The sequence below is a fragment of the Molothrus aeneus genome, chromosome 3 (genome assembly GCF_037042795.1).
Source record: "Molothrus aeneus isolate 106 chromosome 3, BPBGC_Maene_1.0, whole genome shotgun sequence".
Taxonomy (NCBI): domain Eukaryota; kingdom Metazoa; phylum Chordata; class Aves; order Passeriformes; family Icteridae; genus Molothrus; species Molothrus aeneus.
The window spans coordinates 346736-359973 of record NC_089648.1 but is presented as its reverse complement, the minus strand read 5'-3'; positions in this window follow the sequence as shown (position 1 = coordinate 359973).

Below are 13238 nucleotides of genomic sequence, written 5' to 3'. Positions count from 1 at the left end.
GTTTTTTCATTGTTTTCCCCTCAAATTACATTCTGCGGTCTATTAGGCATCATTTTCTGATAACTGGTGAAGTCTGAGTGCATTCTCTGTTGTGTAGGGCTGGCCTAGGTTTGGGCCAGGCTTTGTGCATTATAAACCTGTCAACAGATCCTGTTTTCAGCTGCGGTGCAGCGCTGAAGGGCAGCGAGGAGGAGACATGATAAAGTCTTTGGGACAAATTACACATCACAAATTAATTGTATGTAATGCTTGGCATAGCAGACATGAATTTTGGGCAGGACCAGAATGCTTGTTTTTCCTGCCAGCAATTATCATGTGCTTTAAGTCATGTCTTGGATGAGGAGCGGCGCTCGTGGCATTACGGTAAACGCGCTCAGCGTGAGCGAGCACACACCTACGGGTTTGGGCTCTGCCAGAGGAGATTGAGTGCTTCACTGTGGACACACTTCAGGTGCCTTCAGAGAAACCTGGTTCCCAGGCTGCCTGCAGGAACGAGGGGAGCTGTTTGCGTGGGTTTCCGTGAGCTTCTGGGCTGAGGCCCAGAGCCTGATCTCATCTTTGCCTCGAGGAGATTTCTGAGAACATGCAGGCTTGGGCATCCCAGGGACCATCCATGCCAGAGTGCTTGTAAAGGGCCACAGCCAGGCCCTTTATTTACAACTAAATGACTTCCCCGATGTGTTCTGGGGAGCTTCAGGCAGCTGGTGGTTTGTTTCACCTACTTAACATCACACTGACAAGAGTCGAGTCCCAGTCCTTTGACAGACAACAGATCAGCTGGTTACAAGTGTTGATCAGCTGGATAAAAGCAGAGGGTGAGACTACGCTAGGACTGAAGTTTGGGGTTTGTGGACTGTGGGAAAATTAGTTTTACAGACTTTTGGGTCTCCTCTGCTGAAATGCAACTCCTGATCACTGTAATTTTGGATGATGCTTAAATGGTTTCTCGGACTATGCAAACCACAGGCTGTCCCAAGCTTTGCCAAAGAGTGGCTGAGAGGCCGTGCTTCTGCACAGCATGTTTCTGAGATTTGTCAGCTCTGTCACACTCCTCAGACCTGTGGAAATTAAGGGAAAGGGGTTTCCAGAGATATTCTGTTCATAATTATGAAGAAACTCACAGCCACACACCATAAAAACCTTCTAATGGCTTTTGCACTGGCACGTGAATGGTAGTGAGGAGGATGTAGTTTAAAAATACAACACAGACTTTTTTTCTTATAAAACATTTCAGGAAATCCTGCATTTTAGTGGGAATCTCTCACCTCTGAAGAATGCTGCATTTGAGGAATTTATAATGCTCTATTATCTCTGGGCCTAATTTGCAATATACTTATGTAAAGTGAAATTCAGTCTGCAAAGATACTTCTTTCTGAGCCTTCTTATTGCATAGCTATGTAAATGTTCTTATGCAAGTACAGACAATAATTATGGCCTAAGGCTATATATATTACAAGCAGGGAATTCCTCATACATTTAAATACATATTTTAGAAGCAAATCTGGATCTGGTTTCAAAATCCAGAGCGGATTGACACCAGTTTACATCATCAGTATCAGGCCTTTCAGAATTCGGAGAGCCCATTAAAAATAAAACTTGTGGTGGGGGGAGGCTGGAGTTGTATCATACAGCCAGTGAGCACAGGAATGGCTGGCAGGAGAACGCTCTGCTGCAGATGAACTGGATGGGGGACAGATTTGCACTGTTGTAAAACACATGGGAAAAGTCCCTTCTGTTTATTTCTTTTTTTCACCCCCTTATTAATTTACCGCAACCACAAGCCATGTGTTCCAGTTCCTGTCTGGGAAAGAGGCTGGGGAGGCTGTGCTGTGACTCGGGCCAAGCAGGGATCTGAGAGCAGCCGGAAAACCCCAAGAAATCCTGAACTGCTCGTAAAAGAGCCGAGCAGAATTGTTTGTAAAGCCCTCAGCACTGGGACAAGGCCACTCTGGTCGTGCTGTGCTCCCTGTTCCGTGTTGGCAGCTGTAATGAGGGACACAGTTACAGGTCGCCTGCACAAATACCTTCAGGGAAAGCTTATGCCCTGGAATTGATTCACAGTGCACCCAAAAGTCTGTTTGGTGTCAGCAGAGCAGTGTCTTGCGTGAAACATCCCAACATCCTTTGGAAGGAGTCGTTGTGCTTCATGTAGGCAATACTGAAAACAGGAGAACTGCTTTAGCTCCTTTCCTTTCTTGCTCTCCAGGTGAGAGAAGCATGTTGCTGTTCTTCATGCAACACAGATTATTTCCTCTGACACCTAAAGGATCTGTGACAGGCTTGAAGCTCCCTCTGGTTCTTCCTCTTCACAGCCACTCCTGTAAGATCAAGCCTCTCACCTGCCCTCAAATAAAACCTTGCAGTATCCTAGACAGGGATGGAGATATGTTTATGGTCTGGATATTATAGAGTAAAATCTATAAACTATCAGTTTAGCAGGCTTAAAATCAATATATTGCTTTTTACATGGCTCACCTGTGCTAAAGATGTGATGAGTAAAGTTCAGTTCTCATCTGAGCACTCTCCCTGTGGCTGTAGCAGGCTAAGCATGATAAGTGTGAGAACAGAGCCAGGTAAGGGGAAATGTATCTGGCAATTAGTGTAATCTTACCTACTGCTGCTGCTGGGACAGCAATGAAATTACTTCTCACTGATAAGATTGATAAGGGTTGTTGATGCATGGCTTTAAACTTCTGTTGTAGGTTTATATATCTACTTTTTATCCAGTGTTTATGTTAAACTTCAACATTTTCTTTTTTTTTTTTAATTAACTCTAGCCTTTTTTGTCCTTTTTTTCTTTTCTTCTGAGTGCCTATTTCTATTTTGCTACCAGTTGTGAATTTAAAGGAAATGTTTGCCTTTTGGATTTCTCTATCCCAAACTTAATCCTTCCCAGAGACTCAAATGAGATCAAGGTCAGGTTTTGTCATTAAAGATGGAGAGGGCACATTTCTATCCTAGAATGCCTCAGCCACAGACATCTTATGTGGTTTGGTGAGTGTGAAAGGCTGGAGGGATTTAGTAACTCTGGTATAAAGGAGGAACTCTTATTTCATCATTTTCCCTTAAATTTGAAAGAGCTAACACATTTAGAATGGAGGGTAATTGATGTGTGTTGCAAAGACAGACCAGTCAACAAAGAGCCTTAATATTTACTTTCAGCACTAATGCACTGCTTGTCAAAGAAAATTCTGGACCCCTGCTGAAATATATTTAAATTTGAATTGTGTATATAGTATGTAATTACATCCATAATGACTGTATCACCTATGTGTGCACAAATATTTTGTAGTGGTTTTTTTGCTCGCATCTGGGGCTGAGACTAAAAACAGTTTCAAATTCAATGACTTTGATAACAACAGTGACAAAATTTTTTACTTTTTAACACCAATATGGAATTTTGTTAAGTCATTTCCTGGAGGGGGAGATTCTGATTTTGGAGAGGATTATTGTGCTGTGCACAGTGCTCCTGGTTTAGGCAACTGGTTAGACTGGTATAAATAGGGATCTGGACAGGTATATATTCTACCTCCTTTTTTTTGGTGAAGAAATTGGTTTTCAGAGGAGTTATTGCTCCTCTTTCTCACACAGACTCAAATCTGTACAGTCCACATGCTGCTGAGTCAGAAAATGTGTTTGGGTGCTGTTTGCTAAGCAAGTTTTGCTCATATTTCCTTCTGTCTGTGCCCTTGAAGAATGCCACGTGCCCATTCTTCATGGAAATGCTCTGAGGCTCTCTCATGTCTTCTCAAGGCATGAGAAGTTGCCTTGATTGGAACACTCTGCATGTGGAGATGCTGCAGTTCAGAACCCTCCAGGTGTGCCAGCCCCCGTTTGTCACCCGCGTAGGTGACACAGCTGATGGCCAGAGCTGGGCTCTGTATGCTCCACGTGGCGTTCAGCCCACAGGGAGCAGCCCAAGGCTACTGGGGCTCATGGGAAAGGCTCCTCTGGTGCAAAAATAGGAGGAGCAGCCTCCTGACAAGAGCTGGCACTTTCCTGACAGCCACATCCTTTCGCACCGTGCTGTAATGCAGCTCAGCCTGCTTTGAAGGCCCAATTTGGTGGTGGTCCTGCCTTATCTCTCAGTAGATACTGATCCTTATCACAGAGTCATAACAAACTGTTTGGTGGAGTTGGAGGGGTCAGAGAAGCCTTTGGCTTCATTTAGAGCAAGTCTGACGTGAGCATGGAGACATTCTGTACTCTGAGCAGCCGGCTTTTTTTGTGTCAAATTTGAAGCAGTTGGCAAAATTCAGTGCAGCAGTTGGTAAAAATCAGCAGTTGGTAAAAATGTTAGACCTGCCCCATTTGCCCTACCAGGAAAGGAAAGAGCTTTGTTTCCACGAGATGCTCAAAATGTCAGGCTTGCAGTTCTTGTACTCGAGGGCATTCTGTTTAGTGCTTTTGTGCCTGCATCTGAAGGATAGGAAATGGTGCTCTGGTGTAATTTCTCAGGCAAATGCAAGGTTGTCTTAGTAACTTGTGACCCCCTGACTCAGAGTCCGAGGAGAGAGAAGGCGAAGCTGTTCAGCGATTGGAGGGGAGCGGGGCACAGTGTTATCTCAGAGCTGTGATATTTGGCTTCCAGTGGCCACAGCAAGTTGACACACATCAAAGGTCAGAGCAGCTGATAGCAGACAGGAAGGATTAGAGTTGACACGGCAGAGCTGACCCTGCCAGCAGCGAGGCCGGGCTCCGGGATCAGCCTGGGCGTGCGAGCTGAGGTGAAGGTACAGGGAGCACGGGACATTCTCCTGCTCATTGGGCTGACAGCTCAGTCTGCATGCAGGACAGTGTTTATTTACTCATTGTTGTGTGATGAGCAAACAGAAAGATATGCCTGCTTTAGCCCATGCTGATACGGGTGCTAACGCTGTCTGGCTCCAGCTGCCGCAAGCCAGGACAATACAGCACAAAAACTTCCTATTCACCATCACTTCTGAGTCTGTCCTGGCACAGATATGCAATGACCTCAGACCACAGTTGGGTCTAATAAGGAATTTATCTTCATGGAAATGTGACCTCTTGCTACCAGAGGGCTACAAAAATACGAGCAACAATGGGTAAATGAAGATAAAGGTTTATCCTGGCCGACTGTTGCATTTTCAAAACAGTTCAACCCTGCCATGAAAAAAACTACTGTTTGACATAGGACACTGTCTGAAACTCTTAAAAAAGTTATCCAGGTCACTGTGGAAAGAACATGCTCTTGTTCTTGTTTTTATAAGTGAAAACTACTGGATTGATTATTTTTTTCTTTTGAATGATGCAGACATTCAATAGCAGTTTTCAATTCCCAGAATCCACTTTGGGTACAGGAAAAGAGATTTCAGGAAATTCAGTTTTTCACCAAGGAATTAGGCTTTTTCCTCTCTTAACCTCCACCCTCCAGACTAGGAGTTCACACTCTGTATGCACTTTTAATCTTGACTTCAATATATTTTACTGTGGCCAGCTTTTAGTTACAGTTTAATAACTTCAGCTTTATTTCGCCCTAGGCCATATTATAATGAATAAAAAGCTTTTTCTATTATTTAGCTGAATTTATGCAGCTGCCCTTGAAACAGCTGCATAACTTTTCCTACTGACTAGTAAGGGTAGCAGTTTACTCAGCACAGACTGATCAGCTGAATTCTGCTCCCAAACTCAGTTTCCCCAAAAAATCACGTGAAAAAGACGGCAGATCCATGACCACACTTCCCGATACCTTGTGAAATATTGATCTTTCTCAACTAAAAATTGTCCTCACCCCCCCCCCAAAAGCAATTTGGACTGAATAAGGGCTGTATTTTTATCTGGTTCTGTGTGGTACCTTGTGCAAAGAAACCTTTAATCTGATGAGGGCCTCTGATACACCCAAAAGAGCTGCTCCTCAGTTTCCAGTCTTATGCAGGAAATGTGAGTGGACATGTGCAGAAGCTAGCAGCAGCCATTGGGTACCTTACACTGGAGCACCCCTAGGCTGGTTCTTCCTGTGGGCACAGCTTACAAGCAGGTCTGATCCTTCAGGGGCTACCCCAAAACTTGCAGAGAGATGTCAGAGTAAACCTGCAGGCCCTGTGCAGCAGTTCTGACAGCAGTGATGGGCCCAGCTCAGAACAGGCATCTGGCCTTTCACCTTGTTCATTGTGCATCTTAAACCTGGCACCTGGGAAGGCTCCAGATCCAGGAGGCCCTGTGGATTCCAGCCGGGCGGACAGCGGGGAGGCTGGGTGGATAATGCACACCCTGTTGGGTGGATAATGCACACCCTGTTGGGTGGATAATGCACACCCTGTGGGAACCTGCCTACAAATTGCAGGGTGGCAGGCAGGGTGGAGGAGCCAAGGGGTCAGTAGGATGCAGCTTAGGGAGCACGTGGTTTGAATGCAGCTGTGAAACCCAAGACACCTCATCAATTTGTGAGGCTTCTTTAATAAGGGCCCAGCTTCATCTTTATGCAGGGAATCCCCTCCAGAATTGCAGACACATGAAAGACATTAACTCATAATGCCTAGCGGTCTCCTGGGTACCTGCTAATAATTATGGCTGGCCTTTTTGGCCTTAGAAGCTTTCTGTTACCTGGCGTTGAACCTTTTAGGGTAAACTGGAAACCAGTACAGGATGCTGAATGTGAAAAGGTGTATTTATGAATGCTTCTGTGCACTGACAAATCTGAACCAAGGGTATGGTTCTTACTCGCTCAGGATTAGCAAATATTGCATTGAAATTAAGAACAACTATTTACATGTACTTAAAACAGCAGGTTTAAAAGAAATCTTGTAAAGGAAAGAAAAAAAAAGAGCAGCAATAAACTCTAGTCTGAGATCATACTATTAAAGAGAAATATTATTAAAAGAACGGTTTTTAGAAGAACGAGAATGATCAGTTTGCCCAGCTGTTCTAGTAGCAAGTAAAATGTTAATTAAAAAATAAGAGAATTCTGCACACACACTATTCCTCTCAGTATAAAAAGGGCAAGCAAAGAAAGCAAGGCAGATTAGATCCTGGTGTAGATTGTATGTTCTAAACTTAAAAAGATTATAAGATGTGTAATAAAGATAAAGCACCCCCCCCAAAGAGTGAGAGCACATTGAGTCATGCAATGAACCTTTTATTCATTACAGCTCTGAAAAATTTGGGGTCAGTTCTCCATTCCTTTATAAAGGAGACTTAAATGTAGTGTTTCTGTAATATATGTTCAGTTAAAAGCCCTCCTCCCAGCTTTTCACTGCCAGAATGAGGTAAAGAATCTGGAGATTTTAGAGCTAACAAGCCAGGCAGTAAAATGGTGCACATTTGTGTGGAGCCTGATGAGGGATGGGAATGCACCCAGGGAAGGCTTGGCTGCTTCGGCCCACGGGCGGACACACCAGGACTCCCTTCCATGAATCAACCTTGGCAAACTCCATCCCTGAAAACTCAGAGAGGGGAAAAAAGGCAAGAACAGCCTGCCTGGGGCTGTTACACACTGCACAGGATGAAAGCTGCACAAGCCATCCACCTGCAAGCCAAGTGCTCAGCTCTAGGAAACCGGGAAAGAAGAACTGAGGCAACCCTAGAGAACAGGAGCACCTGGATGTCCTTGACTCTGACTAATGCGGGGAAAAGAAAATGGAAAAATCCACTTTTTCTGGGCAGGAAAGAGCATGTACTTACAGAATAATGCCATCCTGCACTGGACAGAAAAGCTCAGTAAGACAACTGCAAGCAAATATCGCAGCTCTGACTTCTTTGAGAGCCTCTGGGAGATGAGAGGCGAGGCAGGCATTCCACACCCCATCCTGTGCTGCAGTGCAGCCCTTTCCACAGCACTAGGGTGTGCTGGGGTCAGATCAATCAGAAAATTATTCCTTCAGATGCAAAGGTATCAGCCCCCTCACAACTCCCATATGCTTCATTAGTTCATTAGAAAAGACTGTGATCATAATGAACCTCATTCAAACATTCTCAATGCTGTCTTCAAACATACTGGACAAGAAACATTTAAAGTAATAAGGTAGGGAATAAAAGAAAATTCTTGCATTCTTCATGTGATTGAAAGGATAGTCTTTCCTTACAGATTTAATTCTTCCTGTGAATGTCCACACTGTGTTTGCAATACTTAAAAAAAAAAAAAAAAAAAACTGGATAGAATCACACTGGAGTGAGTGTTTGTGAAGTTAATAGAAAATTCTGGGCCTTCAACTCTGATAAATGTAACTCTAGAGTCCTATGAAAAATTTCATTTTCAAGGAAGCCTAGCCTCTTTATGGGAACTTTGTCCAGCTGAAAAATTTTTACTGGCTCTACTCCTCATTCCCAGTTATGGACCAGCTTTGGAAATACCTGTGAAAAGCAATATATTGGTTTCAAGGAAATGCATGGATGAAAGCATTGTAATTGAGGACATCCAGATCTGTTCTTACAGAAACGCTTTGCATTTACGTGGTCCGTTACTTACATGTTCTGAAGAGCATTGCAGGCATAGAAAACTCCAGAAGGGTGAAAGTTAGCCAAGAAAACCAGCTGTGCATCACTTTGAGTCCTATCCCAAACACTTGGAATACATCTGCATGGCTCATCAATACCTCTGTATTGCTCTACTTGCAATGTGACTGGCTTGATCCTAGAACTACTGAGACAGAGCAGTGGGGGTATATAAAACCAGGGCAGTCACGGAAAAAGGAAATTTCAGTGTCTTTGTGTGCAAAATTTTGTATTCAGGATCAGCACGATGGGTTACAGATGTATGTCAGAGAAACAAGGCAATTCACTTTGACTTTTACAGAGCATTCTCTTAAAAATTCTTTGCAAGACTTTAAAAAGATGGGGAGGAGGTTAGAAGGAATTTTTTTTTAATTTATATATTTATATTCCTGAGAATGACTGCAATCTCAAGGCCAGGCAAATAATTTGTATCTTTAATCATTAGGGTATCCTAGGGCTGATGAGAAGTTAGGCTAGGAAAAACACAGGGCAGAAAGCTGAGAGATTTGAGTTCAAGTCCAAGTTCAGGGCAGAATTCCCATGTGATTGTGGGCCTCTCGTTTGGACCCATGTTTTCCTACACCAGGCAAACACAGAGTGTTTCACCCAAACTGCTGCTGAAACATGGCTCTGACATAAAAATGGGGCTGAGCCACTCTGGAGTGCAGACCTACCTCTTCTGGCTGGGAAAGCTGTGGGCATTCTGCTTTTTCCTACAGGAGAATAACACAGGGCTTGTTCTAAATTAGGAAGAACACCTCCTCCCTCTTCCTGCGGTTTTGCTAGGTGGATTGCAATCCCAATTTCTGAGTCTGGCTTAGTGCAGTAAGTATTAGATTTTAACTTCACATTAAACACCACTGAGTACGTTACTTTTCCACTAAATCCCTGTGAGTGTTGTGTAAAGAGACTGTAGGTTGTACCTCATCCTAGTGCCCTTTCTGGGTATCCTGGGCCTGGGTCCATCCCATCCACCCTCAGGCCCTGTTGTGCCCGATTCAGGACCCTCATTACAGAGCTAGGCTGGTGAAGGGACCTCTGTGAGTGCAGTACCCTGTGCTCTCTGGACCATGGACACAACCAGCTCTCGAATTGAATGGCACTAGTTAGCCATGATCCAGGAGTATTCTTCCAGGATATCCTTGGCTTAGTTTAAGTTATTTCCCCAATGACAAAAATAATCTGAAAAAGAGAGGTAGAGTAAATGTTTGCATATGTGCAGCACAACCCAATCCCCTTTCTCCTTGTACTTTCTTTGCAGTTCTGTGGCATATTTTCAGGGGAACAGGCATTTAAACACTGGCTGGAGTGGGCTCCAGTACCAGTCTGAAGGAGGTTAGAAGGGAATCTGCAGAGTGACAAATTTCACATCCTACCTTTACATAATTTTTTGTACTCCAGTCTGTTGTAATTGATTCAGTCTTTGTTAAAAGACTTTGTGGTTAAATCTGGCACAAAAGTTGCCAATTCTGAGTTTGCTAAACCTTGAAATACGGATCCATTTGGGGCCTCTTCTTCAGACAGCAGTTGCTCAGCTTTACGGGAGCTGCTGGTTGGAGTCACCATGAGATTTCTGTTCTGTGGAAAAAGCACTTGTTATAAATCTCAAATAGTCAGTAATTGATCACAGCCTGGCATTGTAAAACTGTATCTCAGCGCCTGAAATAGCTCATGTTTGTGGTGTGGTATGTGGTCTCAGTCCCTGTGGAGAGAAGGGGAGACCGTGGAGAATGTGAGAGCCTTAAGGAGCTTTCCACTAATAGCAGGGCCGAGGGACAGCGCTGTCAAAGCATGGCCTGGTTAAAGCTGTGTGGGGAAGCAAGCTGCTCTCGGCCTGCAGCGTCCCGCCTGTCAGGCACGGGAGATGAGCACTCCTTTTGTTCCGATCCCAGAGAAAATCCCCCCTTTCTCCTCCCCTCTCTGCCCCCGTGTCCGTCTGAGGCCCTGCTGGCAGGGCTGGGCAGCCACGAGCCAGCCTTGCCAGCCTGGCTGAACTTCCCCAAAGCTCCGGGCTGAAGTGACAAAAGTGAGCACAGCTTCTCCTCACCCCTCTGAACCCTCAGGAGAGACCCCAGGAGCTGCAGGCTCCTCACGGGAGCTGTGGTGTGGCAGCCGAGAGGCCTTGGGCAGGGGGGAAACTGAATATTGACACCAGAACTTAAAGTTAGTTCTGTGGCTCTGAAAGAACCCAACCAAACAATCAAGCAAAAAGCAAACAGTTTGATCTCTGGCTTTGTTTTTAGCAAGTTTTCAATGAGATTGCTCTGTGGCTTTTCGTTTATTCTAAACATAATTAATTTTTGAGATCTCCATCAATTTAGTCAATAGGACAGTTTGGCATCACTGATACTTGAAGCTTTCACAATTTTATATGGATAAAACCTTTTTGAGTAATTTAACACTATTTTTTAAATAAAGGAAAAGTAAGACTTCTTAATCATGTTGAACCAACAAGAAATCTTCAGAAGTTGCCTGATAGAGGGACTGTACAAATTTCCATCTGGTGAGAGTGAGTGCAAAGGGATTCTCTGCTCTTGAACCACTGCAGATTTGTTAACGTTTTCTTTCTATAGGTTTATTATCAAAACCATTTCTACTTAATATATATTTTGTAATAACAATTTAAAAGGATTAGTCAATCCTAATATTAAAACTTTACTGCCTTTGTAATGGATTAGCCTTTGTACCCAGCTAGATTCTAGAAGGTGTTGCAGAAGTAAAGCAGTAGCAGGATGCCACAAGTCCTTTTAAATCCAGTACCCCACTCCTTGCTCGAGGCAAGTCTCTGCTCTCTGGGGAGAGGCCTTCAGGTGGAGCATTCCAGATATGCATGGCAGAGTTTATGTAGCTTGTTTAAGGCTTTAAAATAAAAAAAAAATGTGTTTTAAATCCCAATGGTCCTTAATACTTTTGAGAATGAAAAAATAAGTGGGCTGGAAAAAAAGGATATTGTGGCATATGGATTAGCAATCAGCTACAAACTGAAGTTTCAGTTAGACAACTCAATCCCCCTTTTCCTTGTACTTTGCAGTTCTGTGGCATATTTTCAGGGGAACAGGCATTTAAACCCTGGCTGGAGTGGGCTCCAGTGCCAGTCTGAAGGAAGTTAGAAGGCACATATTGCTCTTCACTGGTAGGGCTGCTTAGCACAGCTCCAACAGGGTGCATCACTACAGCAATTCCCTCCTGAAAATGTGTTTATTTTGTGAGGCTGGATTTAGAGCTCTCCTCTCTTAAAGGGCTTCTAGTAAACTCTCCTCCTCCTCCTCCTCAGTGATGAGGGTGACCCTTCATCAGCCCAGCAAATGGTCAGACTTTCAAACCTGAAAAAACTCCAGTTTCAAGAAGTCACCACTGCTCTCCTCTGCTGGTTTTTTCCCAGCTGCTGAGGAATAAAGAATACATTTCTCAGCTGCAGGGCTGGCAAACAAGCAAGGCCTTGCACCTGTGGTGCCCAGCCTGGTGCAGCATTCTGCCAGGCAGATGAGGAAGAGGAGGAGGGTGGTCTAGGTGAGCTAAAGTCGAGCAGGGTGACATCTCTGACTGGCTCCAGCCTGAAGCTTGTCAGGGGGGAGGAGGTGTTGTTGTCATTGGTGAAGCCAATTAGGACAAACCTCTTTCGTGGCAGTGAGCAGTGAAGGGTGCCTACAGAGAAATCCAGCTGCTGGAATGCCACCAAGTATCTGGTGAGAACCTGCATTCCAGACGTGCAGCTCTGTGCCCCTCCATCTGCTGAGCACCCCATATGCTGGTACTGGCTCAGGAAAGGATACTGACAGTTGTGGTTTTCTCTCTCATAATTACACATCCCAGCATTTTAACCCTACAGGCAAAACCTAAAGCAGTCCTGCATCCCTCTGGATTCAGTCCATTAACAAAACTCCTCTGACAAGGACAGAAGGGTCAGGCTTTCTCTGGGCAGTGGTCAATCAGGAATAAATCCATGAGGTTACACCATCCAGGAGCAGGGGGTATGTTTAGCCAGGCCTTGTTTTGAGGACCAACATGGTTCTGACATCACAATGTTCTGCTTGCAAGATTTGATGTCCTTTAGGCAGAAAATTGCTTTTTTTGCCTGTTCAGTTTCCTCTAGTTCAGTTAAAGGAAGTCAACTGAAAGGAAGAACAAATTGCCAACATGACAACTGAGGACAAATAAAAGGGAATTATGGAGACTAAAATCACAGCTTTTTATTTTTGGGGGCCCAGGTCTCCTTTGCTGTGTGTGGGTCCCTAAATACAAGAGAGGCAGGGAGCAGTCCCTGTGCCCAGAGCTAAGGGGCACAGACTGGTGCATCCTAAGCTCCTTTTGGAGATGAGCTGTGCTCCTGTTTCGTGCTATTTTGGACTGGCTTTCATCTGGCCCCTGTGGGCTCCTGAAGGACCCTACAGAAGGAGCATCTGAGAGTTTTCCCTGGTAAAGTCCCTGAAGCCCCGTGGTGCTGCATGTCAGCTCTCCCACGTGCTGCTGTCACAGCACGGAGCTGCTGATAGCACGCAGGGCTGTGGCACAGGGGCTGTGGCAGGGCCTGAGGCTGTGCAGCCTGCTGGGGTGGCACTACCACAACATGCATGTGCTGCTCCAGGAGCACTCCCCAAAGTACGATACCGCTAGCCTGGGCCTGGGCATGGAACTGGAGGAGCCTGGATGTGACCAGGGACTAAAATGACAACTATGTGCTATGCATGCTCGTGGTTCCAGTGCTTGAACTCCCCTCTAGGGCCTCTTTTGTTTATCTGAGTAAGGACATAGCCAGGGTGGCACAGAAGGGGTTTCTGCTCCAGAGC